The sequence below is a fragment of the Podarcis tiliguerta genome (assembly GCF_965153285.1).
Source record: "Podarcis tiliguerta genome assembly, chromosome: 1".
Lineage (NCBI taxonomy): Eukaryota > Metazoa > Chordata > Lepidosauria > Squamata > Lacertidae > Podarcis > Podarcis tiliguerta.
Genome location: NC_139534.1, coordinates 129,325,160 through 129,349,380, shown reverse-complemented (window position 1 = coordinate 129,349,380; position 24,221 = coordinate 129,325,160). Strand labels below are relative to the sequence as shown.

General features: G+C 47.2%; 1 protein-coding gene across 2 annotated transcripts in view; it reads left to right on the top strand.

Moving 5' to 3' along the window:
- Window positions 1-10,923: 10,923 nt before the first annotated feature.
- The window catches only part of FBXO34 (F-box protein 34), a 58,448-nt gene continuing 45,150 nt past the window's right edge, over window positions 10,924-24,221 (top strand). Inside the window, exon 1 of one of the 2 annotated variants that reach the window (XM_083436347.1) lies at window positions 10,924-11,096. The gene's annotated coding sequence lies outside the window, so the exon portion shown is untranslated. Of the gene's footprint in view, window positions 11,097-11,594; window positions 11,755-24,221 lie in introns of those variants that run through there. The other variant, XM_083436348.1, reaches the window with a different exon arrangement.

The following is a 24,221-nucleotide window of genomic DNA, read 5'->3' as shown; positions in this document are numbered from 1 at the left end:
TCCAAATGTCATTATTTCATTTTCTCATCACTTCATTTTCTTATATTCTTTTATCTTATATTCCGATGGCAAAGGTTGAACTGCAATGGCACCTTCTCTTTACTTTAGGAAAAAAACAAAATGACAGGCTTGGGCTTGGGACTTGGATCACACACACACACACACACACACACAGAGAGACAGTCTCCACTAGAGGGAGGTGGTGGACTAAACGTTGTCAGCGCATGCTTGGAAAAGCAAATGGACTGGCTGGCAAATCAACACTTCATACAAATACTCTATATCAAACATTCTCTGTGCCATAGACATCTTACAGGAGCACACCAGAAGTTAAATAACGGATTATATTTGACTGCTCCCTAGCAAACAACCCCAAATCTTGATCCATCTTTAATTAAAAAGCCAACAACCAGTATCATTCACTTCTGATCGCGGACTGGATGGCTGCCCGCAAGTAATCCACACAGCTATTCTTTTCAAGAATCTCCCCCCTCCCCTGGCACCTCAGCAAAATAATTTCCTCTCTGTCTCTATGGTAACACGTTCCTTGATAGTACAGCAGAAGTCATTCCGCTGCTGAATTTCTTGGCTGGTACCTCAGTCTTTGAATCAATGCTTAGGTTTTTTTTTGCATTTCTCTCTCACTGCTCTGCTGTGCTGGCCCCAGTTGCGAGCAAAAAACCTTCCCCTCCCTCAATATTTCTCACTTTGAAAGTAGCTTTGCCACCATAATGTGTTTTGAGATGACTGTTTCGGTAGGGGGGAGTGAGATTAGCGTTCTGTGTGTTTCACTGTCACTTAATATGTTTAGAACTTATCGTCTTTTTGTAAAATTGACCTTGGCTTTTGCCAAGTTTAAAACAGAACCATGCACCTATCAATTGCTTCTGAAAACAACAACAACAATAATAATAATTTTATTTATACCCGGCCCTTCCCGGTTCAGAAAACTGGGCTCAGGGCAGCTAACAAATTTAAAACACTTAATTGATGCAACAAAAAACAGCATAAAATACAGTATAAAACGTGAATAACCATAAATTCAGAATTAAAAAAACAATTTAGGGGGGAAATCCATCCAATAAACATTAGATGATCACCAGGGCTAGCTGGCTAAATTAGTCCTATTTGGGCCAGCGAGGAGACCAGGGGAGAATTAGCTGTGGGATCCCAGAGCAGGTAATCTTCATAAAAAGGGGAGGGGGAGGAAAGGAAGGGGAATAAAATATCAGGCTAAGTTCAAATTGAAAGTCAGGTGGAATCGCTCTGTCTTACAGGCCCTGCGAAAGGAAGTTAAATCCTGCAGGGCCCTGGTCTCAAGGGACAGAGCATTCCACCAGGTCGGAGCCATCACTGAGAAGGCCCTGGCCCTAGATAACAACATGTAGCCACAGAATATGATTCTTTGGCTATCCGTCGTTTTCTTATTGCATTTATATGCCACCACTCCTCCAGGGAGCTCAGGGTGGTGTATTTAGTACTCATTTTCCCCATTTTATCCTCGCTGCAACCCTGCAAGGTAGGTTAGGCTGAGAGTGGGTGACTGGCCCGAGGTCACTCAGGGAGCTTCGTGGCCGAGTGGGGAATCGAACCCTGGTCTAACAACTACGCCATACCAGGGAAGGAAATTTATGATCCATTCCGTGGCGTTCTAAAATGCTTGTTAAGTTAACTTTCAATGGGTTTTGAGCATGTTTGAATGCTTAGACTGAAATTCTGTATACAATTTAGGGTTGAATCCAGTGCGGAATACACCCCTTGAAGTTAATATACATGACTAACCTAAATTTCAGTAGGTCTGCTCTGCATTGGTTGCAATCCCTATTAACAAAATTGTGTCAGACAAGCTTGGAATTTATTCTGAATAAGCATGGAGTGGGCTATAAAAAGTTTTTGAACAGGTCGCTTGCAACTGCTTACAGCAAGTAAAATAAAATTTATTTGCATCTGACACTTGTTGTTTAGTCATGTCCGACTCTTCATGACCCCCTGGACCAGAGCACGCCAGGCACTCCTGTCTTCCACTGCCTCCCGCAGTTTGGTCAAACTCATGCTGGTAGCTTCGAGAACACCGTCCAACCATCTTGTCCTCTGTCGTCCCCTTCTCCTTGTGCCCTCCATCTTTCCCAGCATCAGGGTCTTTTCCAGGGAGTCTTCTCTTCTCATGAGGTGGCCAAAGTCTTAGAGCCTCAGCTTCAGGATCTGTCCTTCCAGTGAGCACTCAGGGCTGATTTCCTTCAGAATGGAGAGGTTTGATCTTCTTGCAGTCCATGGGACTCTCCAGAGTCTCCTCCAGCACCATAATTCAAAAGCATCAATTCTTCGGCGATCAGCCTTCTTTATGGTCCAGCTGTCACTTCCATACATCACTACTGGGAAAACCATAGCTTTGACTCTACGGACCTTTGTTGGCAAGGTGATGCATCTGACACACACATGCGCAAATGTGCAAAGGTTAAGTTACCTTTCCATCAGCTGTTGAAATGGGAAACCTGAGATGCCCTTCAGGTGGTTATCGGGCTCCAGCCCCCATCAGCCTCTGCCACTATGGCCAGTGATCAGGGCTGATAAGAGCTGTAGTTCAGAAACATTTGGAGTGCCATGGCCTCTGCATTCCTGTCATAATGAATTCCAAAGGGTTAAGTCATCTGTAAATGAAAAACAAACAAACGTGGCACTTGTGGACAAAGTGATCTGTGTGACACAGGCATTGTTGATACTTCATCAGAAGAATGAAGCAAGCTGTAATTTGTGACAGTAGGAACAGTGAAACTCCAATTCCCATCAGCCCCAGTTGGCATCGCCGATGGTCAGGGAGTTGGTAGACCCCCAAAGCACTGTGCGGGCACAAAGTTGCCTCACCTTGATTTATAGCTTAATGAACATGTCATTTTAGACCCTGCTGCGTCCCCAAGAAAATGTTCGGAATTTTTCTCCTTTCCTAGCCTGAAACATTTGCATCTGCAACCAACTTCACCCAACATGCACCCAAATCACAGCTCATACTTTTACAGGCAAGAGGCTGTGTTGCCTACGAGACAGAAGCAGGACGCGGGTGGCGCTGTGGGTTAAACCACAGAGCCTAGGTCTTGCCGATCAGAAGGTCGGCGGTTCGAATCCCCACAACAGGGTGAGCTCCCGTTGCTCGGTCCCTGCTCCTGCCAACCTAGCAGTTCGAAAGCACGTCAAAGTGCAAGTAGATAGGTAAGGGAAGGTAAACGGTGTTTCCGTGCGCTGCTCTGGTTCGCCAGAAGCGGCTTAGTCATGCTGGCCACATGACCTGGAAGCTGTACGCCGGCTCCCTCGGCCAATAAAGCGAGATGAACGCCGCAACCCCAGAGTCGGCCACAACTGGACCTAATGGTCAGGGGTCCCTTTACCTTTACCTTACAAGACAGAAACCAGCGGGTACAATGTTTTCCTGGCCTGCAGATACACAGAGGAAGAAAACGGCACCTACTGATACCTGCCTGTCGTGGAGCTCTGCAAAGGTTGCACCTGTTCAGTGTTCAGGTGTCATGCAAGTTGCTGCTGCCTTTTTGCAATCTCTTTCCAAGGCTTTGTGTTCACTGCGTAATTGGCACTCTGAATCTGTGGCTGCGCATAGCTGCAACCGGTGCATAATTAAGGTGGCTTTCTCTGACACGACGCAGCAGCAGCCGCCCACGTGAGGCAAGCCTTTTCTGCAACGCTGCCTGGCAACTGAGAGTTCCTTCTGCTAGTCGTTTGCTATCGCATTCACACTGCAGAGGCTTATGCCAGCATTCCCGGTTCTTTGGTGGCCAAAGTACAAGTGGGATGGTACATGTGAACTTTCCTCGGTCCAGCTTTCTCCAACTCCATTATCTGATCACCTTTCACCTGTGTAAGCCTTTGCATATCAGTAATGGACTGTGTCAGGCAGAAGGTCTTTGGCAATCACTTCTAGCCAAGCAAGATTGTCTTCCATGAACACGGTCTTAACAGTGAGTCCATAAGTGACTGTGGAGGCCAGTTCTGGATCCACACGTCCTTCCACAGTGGGGACATAGGTTTCCGGGCGGGAGTTGATCACGGTGAGGTTTTGCCGAAGTGCCTTCCTCTTAGCACGTTTCTCCCCTGTGGCCTGAGTTCAAATGTCTTCAAAGTCCATGTTACAGGTAGGTGGCCGTGTTGGTCTGTCGTAGTCGAAACAAAATAAAAAAATTCCTTCCAGTAGCACCTTAGAGACCAACTATGCTTGTTATTGGTATGAGCTTTAGTTGGGTGCTACTGGAAGGAATTTTTTAATTTTGTTTCAAAGTCCATGACACCTTTGGTAAAGGCTGTTTTCCAACTGGAGCTCTCGCAGGCCAGTGTTTACCAACTGTTGGTGTTTATACTTTTTTTAAAAAATATTTTCCTTGAGAGAGACTTATAAATGCCATCAATTCCATCAATGGTGTCTCCAAAAAATTTTTTACACATCGCTTGGGAAGACAGGCAAACTAATGCCAGTGTACTGGACGAAGCAAAGGTCACCAGTGTCAAAGCAATGATTCTTCAACATCAACTTTGTTGGACTGGTCATATTGTGTGGATGCCTGATTATCATCTTCCAGTGCAACTACTCTATTCTGAACATAAGAATGGAAAGTGTAATGCTGGTGGTCAACAAAAGAGGCAGAAGTTAAGGTCCTTTAACAGTTGTTATTGGGTGGCCAGGAAACGAGAATAAAGTTAGTGCATCTTGTATACCTTCTTCATCTGTTTTCCTTTGTCTTGTGGTTGTTACATTCTCACGGCTGCCTCCTGTTGCCGCTACCACACCTCCTTTGCTTCCTTCCAGCTCTTCCACCTGTTTTTCTCTAGTATACAATAATATGAATATACTTTGGCCTGCTAAAGTTGCCCGTGTTCTTATATTAGAACCATCCCTTGTTAAGCCTCCTGCCCCCCCCCCAGCTCCAAAAAAATGCATGCACACTCTCTCACACACAGAGCTCTTAGCATTAGATAAGATCAAAAACATTCTGCAGGATGGCTCACCTCTTCTGCAAGGCTTGAAAGGCATCAACATTTTGTCACATTCATGGCAGTAATGATTCCAACCTGACCTGGTAGAAAACTAATGGTCTTCATTCACAGAGGTTGGACTGTAAACATTCCGATAGCTTTTTGCTCCCCGAGTGGTTGGAATGTTGTTGAACGTTCTGTGCCATCCCACTAGCCCAGGTGATTGATATCATAGGCTGTACCACCACAGGAACAATACAATACGGACTAGGGTGCAAGACCCCTTTCCATTTCCAGAATGGTTCAGGTGTCACAGGTTCCCTGAATAGCCAACAATTTATTTTACCTACTTTTAAATTAAATTAATAAACTTAATAATTTATCTGTGATCATAATCTGAGACTCTTCTTCATCTGCCTGCTTCATGAGAGGTCCGGAGGGTGGCAACACGAGAAAGGGCCTTTTCTGCAGTGGCTCCCTGTCTGTGGAATGCCTTCCCCAGGGATAATAATAATAATAAATTATTATTTATACCCCGCCCATTTGGCTGGGCTTCCTCAGCCACTCTCAGCGGCTTCCAGCCAAATATTAAAATACAGTAATACACCAAACATTAAAAGCTTCCCTACACAGGGCTGCCTTCATATGTCTTCTAAAAGTCTGGTAGTTGTAGTTCTCTTTGACATCTGGTGGGAGGGCGTTCCACAGGGTAGGCGCCACTACCAAGAAGGCCCTCTGCCTGGTTCCCTGTAACTTGGCTTCTCGCAGTGAGGGAACCACCAGAAGGCCCTCAGCGCTGGACCTCAGTGTCCCAGTAGAACGGTGGTGGTGGAGATGCTCCTTCAGATATATTGGACCAAGGCCATTTAGGGCTTTAAAGGTCAGCACCAACACTTTGAATTGTGCTCGGAAACGTACTGGGAGCCAATGTAGGTCTTTCAAGACCGGTGTTATGTGGTCTCGGCGGCTGCTCCCAGTCACCAGTCTAGCTGTTGCATTCTGGATTAGTTGTAGCTTCTGGGTCACCTTCAAAGGTAGCCCCACGTAGAGCACATTGCAGTAGTCCAAGCGGGAGTTAACCAGAGCATGCACTACTCTGGCGAGGCAGTCCGCGGGCAGATAGGGGCTCATCCTGCGTACCAGATGGAGCTGGTAAACAGTTGCCCTAGACACAGAATTGACCTGCGCCTCCATGGACAGCTGTGAGTCCAAAATGACTCCCAGGCTGCGCACCTGGTCCATCAGGGGCACAGTTACCCCATTCAGGACCAGGGAGTCCTCCACACCTGCCTGTCCCCTGTCCCCCTAAAACAGTACTTCTGTCTTGGCAGGATTCAACCTCAATCTGTTAGCCACCATCCATCCTTCAACTGCCTCCAGACACTCACACAGGACCTTCACTGGTTCTGATTTAAAAGAGAGGTAGAGCTGGGTATCATCCGCATACTGATGAATACCCAGCCCAAACCCCCTGATGATCTCTGCCAGCGGCTGCATGTAAATGTTGAAAAGCATGGGGGAGAGGACAGAACCCTGAGGCATCCCACAAGTGAGAGCCAGGGGTCTGAACACTCATCCCCCCACCACTTTCTGGACACAGCCCAGGAGAAAGGAGCGGAACCACTGTATAACAGTACCCCCAGCTCCCAGCCCCTCAAGCAAGTCCAGAAGGATGTTATGGTCGATGGTATCAAATGCTGCTGAGAGATCCAGCAGAACTAGGAAACAGCTCTCACCTTTGTCCCTAGTCCGCCAGAGATCATTGACTGAATCCCAACTGGAAGCTTGGACCTTTTGGATCCCTTCCAGTCGGGATTCAGGTCTCAGGGACTGAAACTGCCTTGGTCGCACTGGTCGACAATATTCTATGGTCTTTTAAATGTGTTAGGGGAAGGGTTGTTTTCATTTTTAAAAAACAAAAACAAAAAAAACACTTCTTTTTTTACTTCTACCATGCATTTTTATCTTGTGAACCGTCCTGAGATCTTTGGATGAAGGGAGGCATATAAAATTTAATAATAATAATAATAATATACATTTTTATACCACCCTTCATTCAAGGATCACAGGGCAGTTTACAATATAGCAACACAGAAGCGCATAACATAGTAACAAATAAAATCAGTCACAAACATACAGAGTTTAAAAACCCATAGATTGTTTAATAAGCTAAAGGCGTGGGAGAAGAGGAATGCTTTTCCTGGCGCATAAAGATATGTAACGAAGGGGCCAGGCGAGTCTCCCTGAAGAGAGCATCCCACAAGCAGGAGAATTCCACAAACTTCCCTGTGGATAAAGGGAATTTATTGTGGATAAAGCCTTGAGGTATTGCGGCCCTGAGCTGTTTAAGGCTTTGCAAGTCAAAACCAGCACTTTGACTTGGGCTCGAAAACTAACAGGCAGCCAGGCAGCGTCAGGTCTGAATTGGTGTAATATTATCAAACTGTCTGGCACATCCACTGCCTCGCCTGCAGATGTAAAGGAGAAGGGCTGTGTATTAGCCATGACAATGGAACTTCCATGTTCAGCAGCAGTATACCACGATACCAGCTACATGCAGCCTTCATGTCCTGCTTTCAGACCCTCCAAGTGTCCCTATTTCCCAGGGACGTCCCTGATTTAGAGAAGCTGTCCGGGTTTCTGATTTGATCCCAGAATGTCCTACTTTCCCTTAGGATGTCTCTATTTTCATTGGAGAAATGTTGGAGGGGATGGAGTTATCTGCCCCCACCTCCAAGCCGTCTGAAGGCAATCCTGTAGAGGGACGTTTTTTAATGTTTTTACATACCGTATTTTTTGCCCTATAGGACGCTCCATCCCATAAGGCGCACCTAGGTTTTTTTTGGGGGGGGACTAAAAGGGAAAAAATAATTTCCCCCCCAGGCGCGGCCTCCCACGCCTTGCAGAGAGCTGCGCAAAGTCTGGGCGCGCTGAGCTCAGTGCGCCCAGCCTTCAGCATGCAGGCAACTCTCCGCAAGCCGCGGGAGCGCACCGACCCCTCTCGCTCTCCAGGCTTCAGCGAAAGCCTGCATTCGCCCCATAGGACGCACACACATTTCCCCTTCATTTTTGGAGGGGAAAAAGTGCGTCCTATGGGGCGAAAAATACGGTATGTTGGAAGCTGCCCAAAGTGGCTGGGGCAACTCAGTAAGATGTGTGGGGGTATAAATAGTAAAATTATCATTATGGAATGGGACGTCCCTATTTTCATCGGAGAAATGTTGGAGGCCATGTGCTTTTCTGGGTGGCCGCTGTTGACGACAGAGTGTGGGATGAGACAGATTTTGGGTCCCACTCAGTTTCCTTAAGGTTTCCAAATGGGACCACATGACTTGGGAGCAGCTGCAAAGGCATCTAAGCCAGGGGTAAGCAACATTTTTCAGCCGTGGGCCGGTCCACCGTTCCTCAGACCATGTGGTGGGCCGGACTATATTTTGAAGACAGAGAAATGAACAAATTCCTATGCCCCACAAATAACCCAGAGATGCATTTTAAATAAAAGCACACATTCTACTCATGTAAAAACACGCTGATTCCCAGACCGTCGGCGGGCCGGATTTAGAAGGCGATTGGGCCGGATCCAGCCCCGGGCCTTAGTTTGCCTACCCATGTGCAAAAGCATCTAAGCACCTTTCCACCCCTTGAGGAAAATGTCTCCACTGACATGCAGCTCTTAGCCTATCTTGAGCAAAAAATGGGGAGCTGTACACAGTGTCTGCAGGCAATTGTTTTCACGGTTAAAGCAAACAGCACGGTGATAAGGTGGTATACGCCCATGAAAAGCCCTGATAAGCGCAATAATTAAATAATCCACTGCCCACACACCAGAGCTGCGGAGGTTTGGCTGATCCCCTAATTACTCTGACAGAATCAGACTTCTTCCTTGGACCGTGATAAGATAGGGCTGTAATTTTATCTCTTGTTTTCTTCATGCCTGGGAAAGGCTGTAATGCCGAGAGGCTAAGTGTCTCGGCGAAAGTTATACAATATGCAGACCATCCTTTAGCAGAAGATTGTCAAAGCTTTGCATTGTGGGGGTGGCTGGTATCAGGCTGCCTGTAAGATTAGCACCACATGTTAAAAACAAAAAGCCCACCAAACCAAATAAACTTTAAAAAACTGGCACCAGGCTCAAGTTAAGGTTAGCACTTTCCGGGGGGGGGGGGGGAGAGAGAAAAATTGGTATTAAACTACAGTGGTACCTCAGGTTAAGTACTTAATTCGTTCCAGAGGTCCGTACTTAACCTGAAACTGTTCTTAACCTGAAGCACCACTTTAGCTAATGGGGACTCCCGCTGCTGCCGCACCACCGGAGCACGATTTCTGTACTCATCCTGAAGCAAAGTTCCTAACCTGAAGCACTATTTCTGGATTAGTGGAGTTGGTAACCTGAAGTGTATGTAACCCGAGGTACCACTGTAAGGTTACCAGATTTTTTTTCAATGAATCCGGGGGCACTTTTCAACTTCAGTAGGAATGATAGGATTTTATCAGGGGATTGATTTGTAAATCTGGGGACTGACCCCAGGAAATGGGGATGTCTGGTAACCTTATATTAAACTGGGTTTAAGAGTTAGTACCAAGGGACGCGGGTGGCGCTGTGGGTTAAACCACAGAGCCTAGGACTTGCTGATCAGAAGGTCGGTGGTTCGAATCCCCGAGACAGGGTGAGCTCCCATTGCTCAGTCCCTGCTCCTGCCAACCTAGCAGTTCGAAAGCACGTCAAAGTGCAAGTAGATAAATAGGTACCGCTCCGGCGGGAAGGGAAACGGTGTTTCCGTGCACTGCTCTGGTTCGCCAGAAGCGGCTTAGTCATGCTGGCCACATGACCCGGAAGCTGTACGCCGGCTCCCTCAGCTAGTAAAGCGAGATGAGCGCTGCAACCCCAGAGTCGGCCACGACTGGGTGGTCAGGGGTCCCTTTACGTTTAACCTGAAAAAACCCAACCTGAAGTGTCTGTAACCTGAGGTATGACTGTATAGAAATGTAAATAATTAATAATAATAATAATAATGCCAGCCCCGCAACCTGGCACTACTAAAGCGGCCGCCCTCTTACATTTGAGCCTTTAACACATACTTTTGTGCTTTTATACTACAAAACGCTGTGATCCTCGGAGGGAGGTACCGTGGACGCTAGGGGTTGCGAACGTGATCCGTGCGGGATACACATTCGCAACCCGCAGCTGCGTGTCTGTGCATGCTCGGGTTGCGATTTGGCACTTCTGCGCATGCGCAAAGAGCAATTTAGTGCTTTTGTGCATGCGCTACTGCTGAACCCCGGAGGTAACCTGTTCCAGTACTTTCGGGTTTTGGTGGTCCGTAACCCAAAAAAAAAACCACAACCTGAAGCGTCTGTAACCCGAGGTATGACTGTATAGAAATGCTATTGTATTTTAGTGTTTTGTTGGAAGACGCCCAGAGTGGCTGGGGAAACCCAGCCAGATGGGCGGGGTATAAATTAATAATAATAATAATAATAATAATAACAACAATAACAATAATAACAACTGTTAATAATTAAAGAAATAAATAATAAAGCCAGCCCCACAACCTGGCACTACTAAAGCGTCTGCCCTCTTCCCTTTTGTATATTTTTGTGTTCTTCCACCGCTCTGTGTTCCTCGGAGTAAGGGCAGCATAGGAAATGAACCAATACTAAGAATAACCCCCATAAGCGTGGCGCTGGGCCCCAGGGCCTTGCCCGCGCCGGGGCTTGTGTGGGTGTCCCGGGGGCTGAGCTTGGCTCTGGGCCCCAAATCCACTCAGCCCCGAGGCGGCGTCGGAGGACTGCCCGCCTGTCCCTGCTGAGGCGGCGGGGAGCCGGCGAGGCCCGCGGGTCGGAGCGGGCGCCTGGTCGGCCCAGCCCGGCCTGCCGCCGCCGCAGCAGCAGCCTCCCCCGGCGGGCGGCGCCCCACTCGGCGCCGCTGCTCCGCCCCGGGCCTTGGATTGGCGGGAGGCCGCGGCTCCTCCCAGCGCGGGTCGGGGGCCGAGCGAGGGAAGCGGGACGGAGGAGACGTCGGCGAAGGTAGCGCCGGAGGAGGAGGAGGAGGAGGAGAAGCGCCGCCGCCGCCAGCAGAAGGAGAAGGAGCGTCGGAGGCCCCAGAGCCGCCCCCTCGCCAGGTGAGGCGAGGCCGCTCGCGGGAGGGCCCGCGCCGGGGGCTCGCGTGGAACCCGCCGCGGGCCTCGGGTACCACAGCAGGGGGGTTCCTTCACCCCCTCACCGAAACAACCCCCGAGGGCGCCCTTGGGAGCCCCACACCCCCCAATTACCCCTATAATAGGACTTGCCCCCTTATTTGGGGTTTTTCCCTCCTTGAAGGATTGTAGGGGAATTCTTCCCTTTTTTGGGGGGGGGGTGATATTTGAGGCGGGGTCGTTCGGGTTTCAGCCTCATTTTGGGGAGAGGAATCCCTCCCCCCTGCACATATTTTGGGGTGTCTGTGGGGTCGAGGCGTGGACTCGAGGTGTCTCCATCCTTTTTGGTGGGGGTCTTGGACCTCCTTTAGCTTTGGGGGGTGTGGGGGCTTCTCCGTATTCAGGGCTTAAAGCGGGGGCCCTGCAGGATTTGGGCTGCCTTTGCATTTCAGGGTTATTGGTTTTTTTTGTGTGGGGCGGAGGCTTCTTGTCCCCATTCCCCCCCCCCCCCCTGCTTGAGTGTAGGAGGGCCCCTATATTTAGGATTTTGTCGTGCTTGGGGAATATGGAGTTGGAGTCCCTGCTGCTTCCAGGCTTTGGGATGATGGAGAGATTTTCTGTTTCCAGGAGGCAGGGATTTGGGGTGAGGGCTCCTTTCTTCACACTCATATTCTTCCCCCCCCCCTTTTTTCCAACTCTTTGGGATTTGATTCTGTGCCTTTTGAAGGCTTCCCTTAAGCCAAACGGCCCCCTTAAATTCGAGAGAGGAGGCTTGACCCTGCTGCTCGAATTGCAAAGACTTCCTTGTTCCATCACCAGGGACCTCGGAGGAGCTTCACATCTCAGCCCCTTTTTTTGCTTAAGGGATTAGGAAACTGGAGCAATTGCCAGCCCAGGTCCCAAAGGCTCCTTATGACACGATGAATTTGCAGCACAGAAGGAGCGTGCAGCTTGGGGATCTTGGCCTCCCACACCTGGGAGCAAGCCCTGTTGAATTCAGCAGGATTTACTTCTGAGTAGACAAGATTGCGATTATTTTGCTGTTGCATTTGTTAATCCCTTTTCTTACAAAGGTAGCTGTTTTGCATTGAAGCCAGTTAAAAGGGAATAAAAACCTAAAACAGGCAATTTGGTGCAGTTAGCAAAAAGGAAAAAAGTCAGGACTACAAGTCATGCTTGGTATTGTGCTGTCCGTTAATGTAGATGGGACTTTATTTGTTTCTGTCTATGTCTGTATATAGTATAGGACATGGTTCCAAAGATTTCAATGAGCTAGCATATATTTTGCCCTTCAGTTTACTCACTTATTTTTGTAATTTTAAACTGGATTTAATAATGTGTTTTAATTGTTGCTTCCCGCCCTGGGATCTTAGTGTGAAGGGCAGGCAATAAATTCTAATGGGAAACCCTGTATGCCTGCGTACACAATTTTTCTCTTACCTGCACAGGTAATTGGCTTGTGTGACGTGTCATGTGCTTCTTTCCAAAGGGAAGGTTTGAGAAGGGACTGTGGACTCTCAGTGCTGGAGTCCTCAGTTTTCACTCCTTGGCTGTAAAAATATAAGGTATGTTTGGGTAGCTCTGTTTGGTTTGAGCTATGAGGAATCCATGATGGGCATGACTGTTTACTTTGAGTTGGTGGTGTGGTATTCCTGTGGTAGAATAAGTGACTTTTCACCAGTGCACACTTGTGAATATGAAGAATGAGTCCCATGGTGTTGACTCCTTTCAGGATTTGTTAATGCACATGTTTTGGGGTGTTCCCAGGGAATAAAAATGAATGGTGTTTTTGCTAATGCTATGCAAATACTAGCATTCTTCAAAGCTAGTTATGCAATATGTGATCTTGTAAAATGTACTGACTACTGTACCTTAGAAGATCTAGTTCTTTGGGGGGGAAACTACATCTTCCCACTGCTACCCCTTTCACATCCATGTCTGCTTCTGCCACAGGAATTTCAGCCATTCATCCCTTTCCCTTTAAAGAACACCTGTCATTGCTATTGATGCTTCTGGGGGAAAGCAATTACCCCATAACTAGGGTTCCTGCCAGCCAGCTTAATTTAGCAGAGCATTACCTGCTCACGCTCCTTTTTCCACAAGGGCTCTCACACCAGTGTAGCTGCTGCTCCACGGAGGGAACAGATGAAAAAGAAGGTGATTCTGATAATAGGGTTGCCATATCTTGAAGAACAAAAAAGAGGACAGCCCGAGCTGGTGAAAGAGGGGCGCTGGTGTATGAGGCCGCCGCTGCACCAGTGTGCCTCTTTTCCCAACTTGGGCTTGAGCTGGCAGCGGCTACAGTGTGCAGAGCCGCCTGAGCCAACCCCCAAATAAATAAATACCTCCCCAAATCCCAGACATTTCCTTTAAAATGTAAAAATGCCCCCTGGATGGGCCTGTTGGTCCCCCCAAAAGAGGACATGTCTGGTATTTCCCAGACATATGGCAACCCTAGCTGATAAGGAATTTGCTAATGGTGCCTCATTCCCTTGAATCTGTATGGGGTCCGGCTGTAGAGGGGATCTGTCAGCTTCGCCTTTTGCTGCTGCATTAGAGCCAAGCTGTGCAGGCCTCATATTTTATCTTTAAAAATCTTAAGTTGGCAAGCTTTGTTCCCTTCCTCTCTGCTGTCTTGCTACAGTTTTCAGGTAAAATGGTGCAAAATTGAGAGACCCCTTGGGAACTCCATACATGGGTGAGGCTGTACACTCTCCCTGACTGACTCCAGCTACAAAAGCTGAGGCTACTGAACAGGCTCTTGAGCTGCGGTGTTGTTTGCGGGGTTTTTTAGTTGGGTTGGGTTGTTGTTGCTGTTGGGTTTTTGTGATTTATGTGGAAATTCTTCAGTTTGCTTGTTTATATTTTGATGTTGTATTTGTTGCTTATGACTACTTCTGCAATGTTGCAGTTATGTATTTTTTCATGTTATAAGCCGCCTGGAGCATGATTCGAATTGTGGAAAGGTGGCAGACAAATAAATATACAGTGGTACCTCGGGTTACATACACTTCAGGTTACGTACGCTTCAGGTTACATCCGCTAACCCAGAAGTAGTGCTTCAGGTTAAGAACTTTGCTTCAGGATGAGAACAGAAATCGTGCTCCAACGGCGTGGCAGCAGCAGGAGGCCCCATTAGCTAAAGTGGTGCTTCAGGTTAAGAACAGTTTCAGGTTAAGAATGGACCTCCGGAACGAATTAAGTACTTAACCTGAGGTACCACTGTATATGCCTGTATGTATCCAGTGTTTGAAATTAGCGAGCTACATTTTGCACCTAGCTTCTGATCACTTGCGACCAAGTGAAGATGTTGGGGCACCAGGATGGCGCATGACGTCTCCACCATCTGGAGGTGCGTGCCTGGGGATCACAGGGTCTTGCCTGTTTTCACACACTAATACCCCATCCTGTAGAATTCTATCAGTTATATTTTATCTGCACAACAGAATGAATTTCTGGAACCGAAATGCTTTTTCTATGCAGCCTGAGCAGGAGCAGTCTCCATTAAGAAGAAGAAGAAGTTGGAATAGTCCACTATATATGTGCACTGTCCCTGAATCAAGGGACTTTTCTTCTTTAAGGTATCAAAGCTCTTAACCTAGCTCAGGGTTGCCATCTGAACTAGCCAGACGTTTAACTGATAATCAATCATAGTCAGTCCATCATTTGAAAAATAAGACATTAGAGCCATCTTGCACCCAAATGGCAAACTGTTTTGGCGCCTGTAACCTTGGTTTCAGGAGCCATTTGGCTCCTAGAATCATAGAATCATAGAGTTGGAAGAGACCACAAGGGCCATCGAGTCCAACCCCCTGCCAAGCAGGAAACACCATCAGAGCACTCCTGACATATGGTTGTCAAGCCTCTGCTTAAAGACCTCCAAAGAAGGTCAGAACTCCTATCTGAGTTCCCAATACCAAATGTATTATAAGCCATATATCTGAAGCAAGGGAGGCCAGAGTGCTACCTTGGACCACACTTGAAAATCATATAATTATGGCAAAAGCTCCAGAGATAATGACTGGGAGAAATCTAGACTGAACCTTTCTCCCTAACATGCTAGATAACTTGCATAGCTGAGTGCTGGAATATTCCATTCCCACCTGCGGCAGCCTGAAGTGGATCAATCCAGGAGAAGCTTTACTATTTGATTTTACTGAGAGTATAAACTGGTTCTTGCCAGTTTCTGTGTCCACAGTACCAAATTGCCCATCTAGAGTTGCCTGATGTTAGGAATGAAATCCATGCCATACAAACTGGCAGTACAGTGTCTTAGCGGAAGCTGTGTTTTTCTCGGTGGGCTCTGCAAATGCAGCCTATTAAAATGCAGTGGACATTTTTTAAAATAAAAAAGTGATGCGTATCTTTTCATCCCTGTTTTCGTGCTTGTATGATCAGTTCTGTTCCCTTCCCTTTCTTGGTCTCATTGCTGTATGGCAGTTACATAAAGAGCGTATTGTGGAACAGGATTGGACAGAGTGTCGTCAGATGCGCAGTGACACTTTAGGATTCACTGACGACACTCTGCAACGGGCTCGACACAGCGTGCACCGAGTGAGCTGGCACCAGGCTTTAAATGCTCGGCACATTAGTGTCTCTTTAAAAATTCCTTTTCTTGAAGCCTCGGCATTGCGCTCATACTAATTGCATGGTTTTGGTTAGGTTAAATATGCTTATGCCATTTTTAAACAAAGGGCATAATGACAGTAGCTAGCGATTCTTGCTTTGGTGTTTGAGGCTTAAAGAATGTCTACGATGTGCTTTTTGAGCCGTGGTTCCGAATATGTTATTAGGATGCCAGCCTGAATCTTTTATTAACAAATGGAAGAATGTGACCTCAGGTAGCTGGGGTGGTGTGTGTGCGTAAGGATTTTTTAAAAAAATTAAGTACAGCCTTTCTCAAGTGGTTCTACCAATTAATAAGCCAACATGTTCCCATGAATAGAGTGATGGGAATTCACAGCGGATGCAAACTTGAGAGCCGTATCAAAATGTGTTGCATCTTTTTTTCTATAGGAGACACTTCCTCTTTATTTCCAGACTGCCTCGCTTCTCCACCGTCCCACCCAAATGTTCTTCTTTTAAGAAATGGACCAAATGGACTTCAGGACTCTTCCCCAGATGATGCCTCTCACCAGCCCTGCTCCCCACCCTCCAAAGTGCCTCCACCTGGCTGGAATGTGTCCTTCACCTGTGATAATTACTCCATATTTCCTGGATGGAGAATTGTGTTGGGGGTGTTGGGAACCTCTGACAAAAGTCAGAAGTCTTTGACTTTTGTGTTGCTGGAATACAGCGGACTGTACAAAAATAAGGCTTGCATCTGTTTCTCTGCCTACTTTTGCTTCTGGTCCCACCCATTGTTTGCATGCGGCCCCTGGAAGATTGGCCATGGCGGAATTTGGTCCTCGGGCTGAAATGTTTCCCTGTCACAGCTTTGGCCCATCACATGGTGGTTTGCGAGGTGGGCCCCTTCTTGCCTGCCTCCTAGTGAGCAGTCCTTCGTTAAATACATTCTGTATACCCTGATAGGAGAATAATAGAGCTGCTCCCCACATGTCTGCTCAAAGAGCTTGGCTTCCCTACAAGCTGGAAAGGAAAACCGCTGTGTCTCTACAAGGAGAGCAGATGCAGACACACACACTCCATTATGTAGGTGTTGGTTGATTGAGAACACAACTATTCAATGCATCCTCTCTGTCTTGAGAGCTCTGAGCTTTTGCTGTTGCATTTGACCCAATAAATATTCCTGGTATTCTTGTTGTTTTCTGGATGGCTGGGGTGATGGGCACTTCAGGGATCTCATTTCAGACCTCAGTTTGGCTATGAGCATGCTTGTTGGTCTTCTGAAATGTCTCAAAGATGGAAGTAATAATGGCTCAAGCCAATAAGACAGTGGTAGAAACTCAATTATACAAACTAGGTGCCAAACTAGGTGCCAAAGCAGGGTGGTTGTTGTTGTTAAGTCGTTTAGTCGTGTCCAACTCTTTGTGACCCCAGGCATTCCTGTCTTCCACTGCCTCCCGCAGTTTGGTCAAACTCATGTTGGTAGCTTCAAGAACACTATCCAACCATCTCATCCTCTGTCGTCCCCTTCTTCTTGTGCCCTCATTCTTTCCCAACATCAGGGTCTTTTCCAGGGAGTCTTCTCATGAGGTGGCCAAATTATTGGAGCCTCAGCTTCAGGATCTGTCCTTCCAGTGAGCACTCAGGGCTGATTTCCTTCAGAATGGATTGGTTTTATCTTCTTGCAGTCCATGGGACTCTCAAGAGTTTCCTCCAGCACCATAAACAGGGTTACAGTCGCCAAAATGGAATGCCTAGTTGCTGTTTTTGGACCAGATGGTTTGAAAGTCGTATTTTTCAGTATGATGTTTTGGTTCCTGACATTCATTTTGATTGTGCAGGTACAATATAATGAATAGAATTCTACAGAATGTCTTGCCAGTGTGTGAAAACAGTCAAGATTCAAGGATCCTCAGGCATGCACCTCCAGATGGTGGAGACGCCAGGCGCCATCCTGGTGCCCTGGCACTGATAGCCAGGTGCAAAATGCTCCCCGTGCCTGACGAATTTTGAACGCTTCAATAAGGATACTGTAAAGTTGAAATAAAAGACTGGAGCAAAGCGCCTTACAAGCTAAAAGCACATTTGAACTTTAGAGGCAGGGGCTGCCGGTAGTTTGGTGCCTAACTGAGCTCCATAATGAATGAATGGTCTGGAGTGCATCGTTAGCCAAACCTGCATTTCCCATCTTCTCTTTTCCAGGGTTTGTTATGCTTACAGGATTATGTGTGACTGTGCAGTGTTTTTTCTTTACGGAAGAGGGGAAAGCACGGTGTGGCTTACTTATACATAGAGATGAGCTGTATTTTTTGTGAATTAGGTTGGCTAGACATTTGAACTCGTCAAATCAAGAGTAGCTGTGCCTCCGACTGTCTGAATCTGTTTGGAAACCAGCCGGGTGGCCTGGAGGGGATCTTGTAGCCCAATACTCTGGCTGCCTTTCCTGTTGCTCCTGCACCACAGATCCCTACTAAATGAGACTTAGGATAAGTGGGGAGAAGGCTTGGTCAGGCCCTGACCTCCTTAGCTTCAGAGACTATACCACCAGGTGCCTTCAGAGCATCTGATAGCAGCTTGCAAGCTAATGATGGGGGATAATAAAACCCCCTCTTCAGATGCTAATCCGAAGTGTTGGTCCCAAGGCTGACATAAACTGGGAGTGGAACATCTGGCGTAATTTCTGAGCAGCGCCTTCTTAGGAGAGTAGGCAATACACTGCAGGCTTTCTCTTACGGTTTATAGCTTCCTCAAGTCTACCATTGACTCTTCTCTCCCCAGTCATAACATGTAAATGCACTTGTTCCGATCATAAACGTCGCTTCCCCTCTGGACTTTCGCTTGTGATGAGTTTGGCCTTTGAAACCATAGCTGGCAAGTTCTCTGCTGTGCATTTCCTCTTTAATAAATGGATAATCTTTTGCTTCGGGGACTGGGTGTGTTTGGGATACTGAGTGCAAAGGAGGGAAGGAGTGTCCAGACATCTAGGGAGTGAAAGAGTCTCATTCACTAGCTGTGCTGGCACTGCATCCAGCTTGTGCCTGCTGTTGCATGGCACTGCCTATCAGCGGTTTTTATTGGGTTTTCAGTAAACGCACGGCAGCAGCTGAAATAAAAACTTGTGTGATGAACAGTCATTAAACAATCAACGCCACTCCCTTACGCTCACCCTGTTTCTTCCTAGTCTTGTGTGAGTCGCTCCCTTCTAGAAAATATGTATTAAAAAAAAACCTGGGCTCAGATCGCTTTGCACACTTTTCATAGTATATGGGCCGTTGTTTTTGTTGGCATCCGTCTGACTCGATAGACAATGGAGCGCTTCTCCAGGGCTGAAGTCAAACCGCTGCGTTCGCAGTACTGAAGTGACGCCCGGGGTGCAAGCCTAGCCAGTGTGCATGGAGGTCCTGGGCTGCCCAGAAAAAAGCCCCCCCCCCAATTGGACTCCAAAGGAAAACAGAGCAATATATTTGGCTGGAAGAGTCTTCTGTCTAAAACCCTGTCACATGGAAGATGGAGTAAGCTTGTTTTTTCCTGCTCCAAAGCGTAGGGCTCAAAGCAATGGCTTCAAGTTACAAGAAAGGAGATTCTGACTAAACCTCAATAATAACTTTCTGATAAGAGCTGTTCAGCAGTGGAACAGACTCCCCCAGAATGTGGTGGACTTTCCTTCCTTGGAGGTTTCCAAGCAGAGTTTGGATGGCCACCTGTCATTGATGTTTTAGTTGAGGTTCCTGCATTGCAGGGGGTTGGCCAAGATGACCGTTGGGGTCCCAACTCTACAAATCCATGATCCTGGAGGGCTGCTGCCATGAGTGTAGACAATGCTGATCTTTGATGGACCAATGGCCTTGACCTCCATGTAAGGTAGCTTCCTATGTTCCTGTATCTGTTGTAATAGGACTTCACGCGTTTATAGAACAAGATACTGGGTCATCATGAGAACCTACTGATCTAAACACTGTCTGTTTCCATTGTCAGGAGGGCTGGAGCTTGGGAGAGACCTGCTGTTTCAGCATTGAAGCGGTTTAGACTGATAGCCGCTGATCCTTGCCTTATCCACACTGGCTTCTGAATGTTGCATGCAGAATACCCCGTTAGCTGGGGGAAATCTTTTGTAGGAACAATATTGGCCAAGTTGGCCAACTGTGCCAGTCTGCAGGTGGCTAAAGAAGCGTCTCGTACTCACACTTGGGGGCTTAGAGTTTTGTGTGGTGGAAGAGTAGATTGTGTATTTGACCTTGAAAGCATAGAGGGAGCGCACACAGGGGTAGCTGCAGATCATTTCCTGAAGTGAGGAGGGTAGGAGTGTAGTAAACTGCCTTACCCTGAGTCACACCATTGATCCATCCAGCCCCATATTGTCCACTGAGTTGGGGCAGCCCTCCATCCCTACCTGAAGATGCCAAGGACTGAAACTTGGAAAGTTGTGCTGTACCACTACAGTCCTTGAAAAGAAGGGGAACGTCACGCCTGTTTGCCTTTTTTGTGTTTTAAAACAGCTCTACTGCCCTCCTGCCTGTTTCTGGATACAATTCACAGAGTGCTGTTTTTAACTTTCAGGCACCCGTTATGGCTATGGCTTGGGGCACAGTCATCTAAAAGCAGCATTTCCCAACCTTGGGCCTCCATCTGTTTTTGGACTACAACTCCCATAATCCTCAGCTAGCAAGACCAGTGGTCAGGGATGATGGGAATTGTAGTTTGAAAGCAGCTGGAGGCCCAAGGTTGGGAAACACTGATCTAAAGGACTGCCCACTCCCATACAAACCAGCACAGGCATTCGGGGGTCCCCATTGGTGGCTGTTATCTGGGTGTCTCCAACACCGGAGGGCCAGCGGGTGGCAAGTGTGTTGCGTGACACCCTTTCAGAGGGCAGCACCCAACTACAGCATCTCCTCTCCACAGGGAACAGGTGCAGGGTTAAGTTTTAGGTGCTTGGGTGATGACTTCACCAGCCTGCGCTTTTAATGAATGGTGGTTTTGATCTCGTCTGCTGAGAACTTCTGTACATGGAACACTTTGAAACCAATGCTTTAGACAAGTCAGAACACAAACCCAAACTTTGGCTCAGATATGTTGACGACACCTTTGTAATTTGGCCACACGGGAAGGAAAAACTGGATAGCTTCCTCACACATCTCAACAGCCTACACCCCAAAATACAATTCACTATGGAAATAGAAGCCAACAACCAACTTCCCTTCCTTGACGTCCTAATCTACAAAAAACCTGATGGCTCCCTAGGACACACTATCTACCGGAAAAAAACACACACCAACCGCTACTTACATGCACAATCACACCACCACCCTGCACAAATAAACTCCGTAGCCAAGACTCTCATCTCCAGAACCAAACGCCTGGCTGACGAAGACCACTTGACAACTGAGTTACAGAATCTCTCAAATGTGTTAATTGCCAATGGATACCAGCAAAACAGGGTTACGAAGCTAATCCAAAAAGAAACACCCCCCAAAAACCAAGACACAGAAGAAAACAATGGCATAGCCCTCCTTCCTTATATCAAGGGCACTACAGATAAAATTAGCAAAATCCTCCATAAACACAATATCAAAACAGCCTTTTGCACCAACCAAAAAATAGCCAATATCCTCAGAAACCCCAAGGATAAAATTCAGTTGGAAAACCAAGGGGTCTATGAAATACCCTGCAAAGTCTGCCCAGCCACGTACATTGGACAAACAAACAGACGAATAATTGCACGGATCGCAGAACACAAGAATGCCGTCAAAAAAGAAGAAAAAACTTCCTCTCTTTTCCAACACATGAAAGAAACAGGACACGAAATTAATTTTGCAGATTCCAAATTGCTCTTTAACATGGAACATCACCACAAGAGAATAATCATGGAAGCCATCGAGATAGAGAAACACCCTCACAACATGAACAAGCGTGACGACACATCCCGCTTGCCAGACATCTGGAAATTAGCCCTCCCCACAAAATCTGACACCAGATCCAGAGGCACACAGAACGCCATCACCAATCAACCACACCAGACCCAAACCCAGACCCTCTCCACAGATAAATTACAGACACCATCCAGTAGCCAAACCAGGGTGGCACCTCCGGATGCTGCACCCCCCTGCAATCCCTACACAGATCTGGCTGGCACAGGCCACAAAACCACAGCTCGCCCCTATACACGAAGCCAAGCCAGAGCACAACCAAGTGCAGTACAGCCATCTTCTCAGAAAAACTCTTCACAAAGTTCAAGAGTTCAAGACACGAAGGCTTTAGCAACTAATCCACACCTAATGACCCACCTAAGTGGGATTCAGGAAATCACTCAAGAAATCACTCAAGATATCCCTCAAGTAATTAAGGAACAAAAGAAGAAAAGGCACACTAGCCTGGGAACCTCCTCTCTGCCCAGAACATTGGAGGCTATACACCACACCTCCTCAACAGTATTTATAGGAACTCAAACACCTAGATCCTGCTCTGTTCCAGTAACAAGAAGCCGAAAGCACCAGCCTGAAGATGACGAGTGAGACCTCGTCGAAACGTCGCCTAGACACCCCAACTTTTACACGGGAAGACACCCGAGGACACCAAAACCTGCATTCCTGTACCCGTGAAAATCTACGAAAGCATATATATATATATATATATATATATATAGTTTTTAAACATAAGCTGGGGAGACATGGTTGATGATTCCCCCTCCCTGTTTCTTATTGGAGCTTAGTGGCCCATGAAAATCCAAATACGCTTTCAGTTTAGAGAAATGCACAATTGCAAACAATAAGTGACTTTTTCAAAATGCCCTCCAGCGGCGGCAATTTCTCCTTGCGCACAAAGCAGTCCTGTTTACAACTTGAGAGAGTTATGTTAAGTGGTTTTTCCAACAGATATTTTGAATCCTTTGAAGCTGCCTCCTAGCCATACAAGCCTAGAACATAGGTGCGAAAACCACAGGGGTACCATTTGCTGCTCAAAAGACCTGTTCTTTCCTCCAGGGCAGTTTATTTTGCTAGTTGTTTTCCAGAAAACCCACATTATGCCCCCCTCCCTTGTGAGCAGTTTGTGGGTTCAAAGGTCACAGTAACTTAAACGTGTGCTTTTCTGTGCATTTGGCTGTCTGGAGGACCGTAGGAACTGAGCTGCGTGATTGGGCTGCATTAACCGGGTCTGTTGCGTTTCTTATCCTTCTTTGTAATGCATTATTTTCCAAAAAGAAAATTAAAATGTGTTAACGCAACCTGATTCCCTATTTAGAATTTTCCCAGCCTTGCGTCCGAAGCCATGGGTTGTACCCAACAGAGTTGTCTATTTAGTGCAAGGACTTCCCCCCCTTCTCCCCCCCCCCCATGTCCCCTTTTCCAGCCCAGATCTGCTCCAGAGGGTTGGTGGAAGGTCCAGAACAGACTGGGGCAGGGAGATGACACGTCCTCGGCTTCTTTCGATACAGATCCATGGACTTTCAGAGGTGATATTCCACTCAATAGGAGTTGGTAGGAATCGCAAGTAGGGAGAGGGGCTGTTGCACTCAGCTCCTTTGTTCAGGCTTCCCATTGAGGCATCTGGTTGACCACTCTGAGAGCAGGATGCCGGACTAGATGAACTATCCCTTTACCCAGAAGCCAGGCGCTTTTGATGTTCTTAACGGGTGGATTTCTGCCCTTCGCTGCAGCTTCCTACATAGGAACCTACCTTGTGCCGAGTCAGACGATTGGTCCATCTAGATCAGTCTTATCTAGAATCATAGAATCATAGAGTTGGAAGAGACCACAAGGGCCATCGAGTCCAACCCCCTGCCAAGCAGGAAACACCATTAGAGCACTCCTGACATATGGTTGTCAAGCCTCTGCTTAAAGACCTCCAAAGAAGGAGACTCCACCACACTCCTTGGCAGCAAATTCCACTGTCGAACAGCTCTTACTGTCAGGAAGTTCTTCCTAATGTTTAGGTGGAATCTTCTTTCTTGTAGTTTGTTTTTCAAACTTGGGTCCTCAGCTGTTGTGGGGCTACAACTCCCATCGCCCCTGGCTAGCAGGACTAGTGGTCAAGGTCAGGGATGATGGGAGTTGTAGTCCAATAACAGCTGAGGACCTGAGGAACACTGGTCTACACTGATTAGCAGTGGTTCTCCAGGGTTTCAGACCAGGAGACTTTCCCAGTCCTACCTGGGATTTAACCAGGGACCTGTTGCATACGAAAGCAGAACCACAAGCAGCCCCAGGACTCTCCAGACTGCAGTTTGGAAACCACTGGTCTGGCAGGATGCTTAGTTTCATCTTACCTCCCCTTCTTTCCTTTCCTTTTTTTGTCTCCACAGCCAGGATTTTACCCTAGCAGTCTTCGTGCTTTGATATTGCTGATTTTTCCAGGTGTGTGGGTGTGTGTTTGCTTCTATCTGCTTGCAGTTCTCTCTTTAAGTTTGTGATTTTGAGCAGTAACGTCAAATGACACTCTGCTGCAGGGGAAGGTCTTGCTGATTAGAACCAGCTAACTTGGGGGAAAGTGAGCATAATGCTTCTGAGGTCACGAGGGTTTTCAAAACAGCAGAATGCGGTGAGTGTA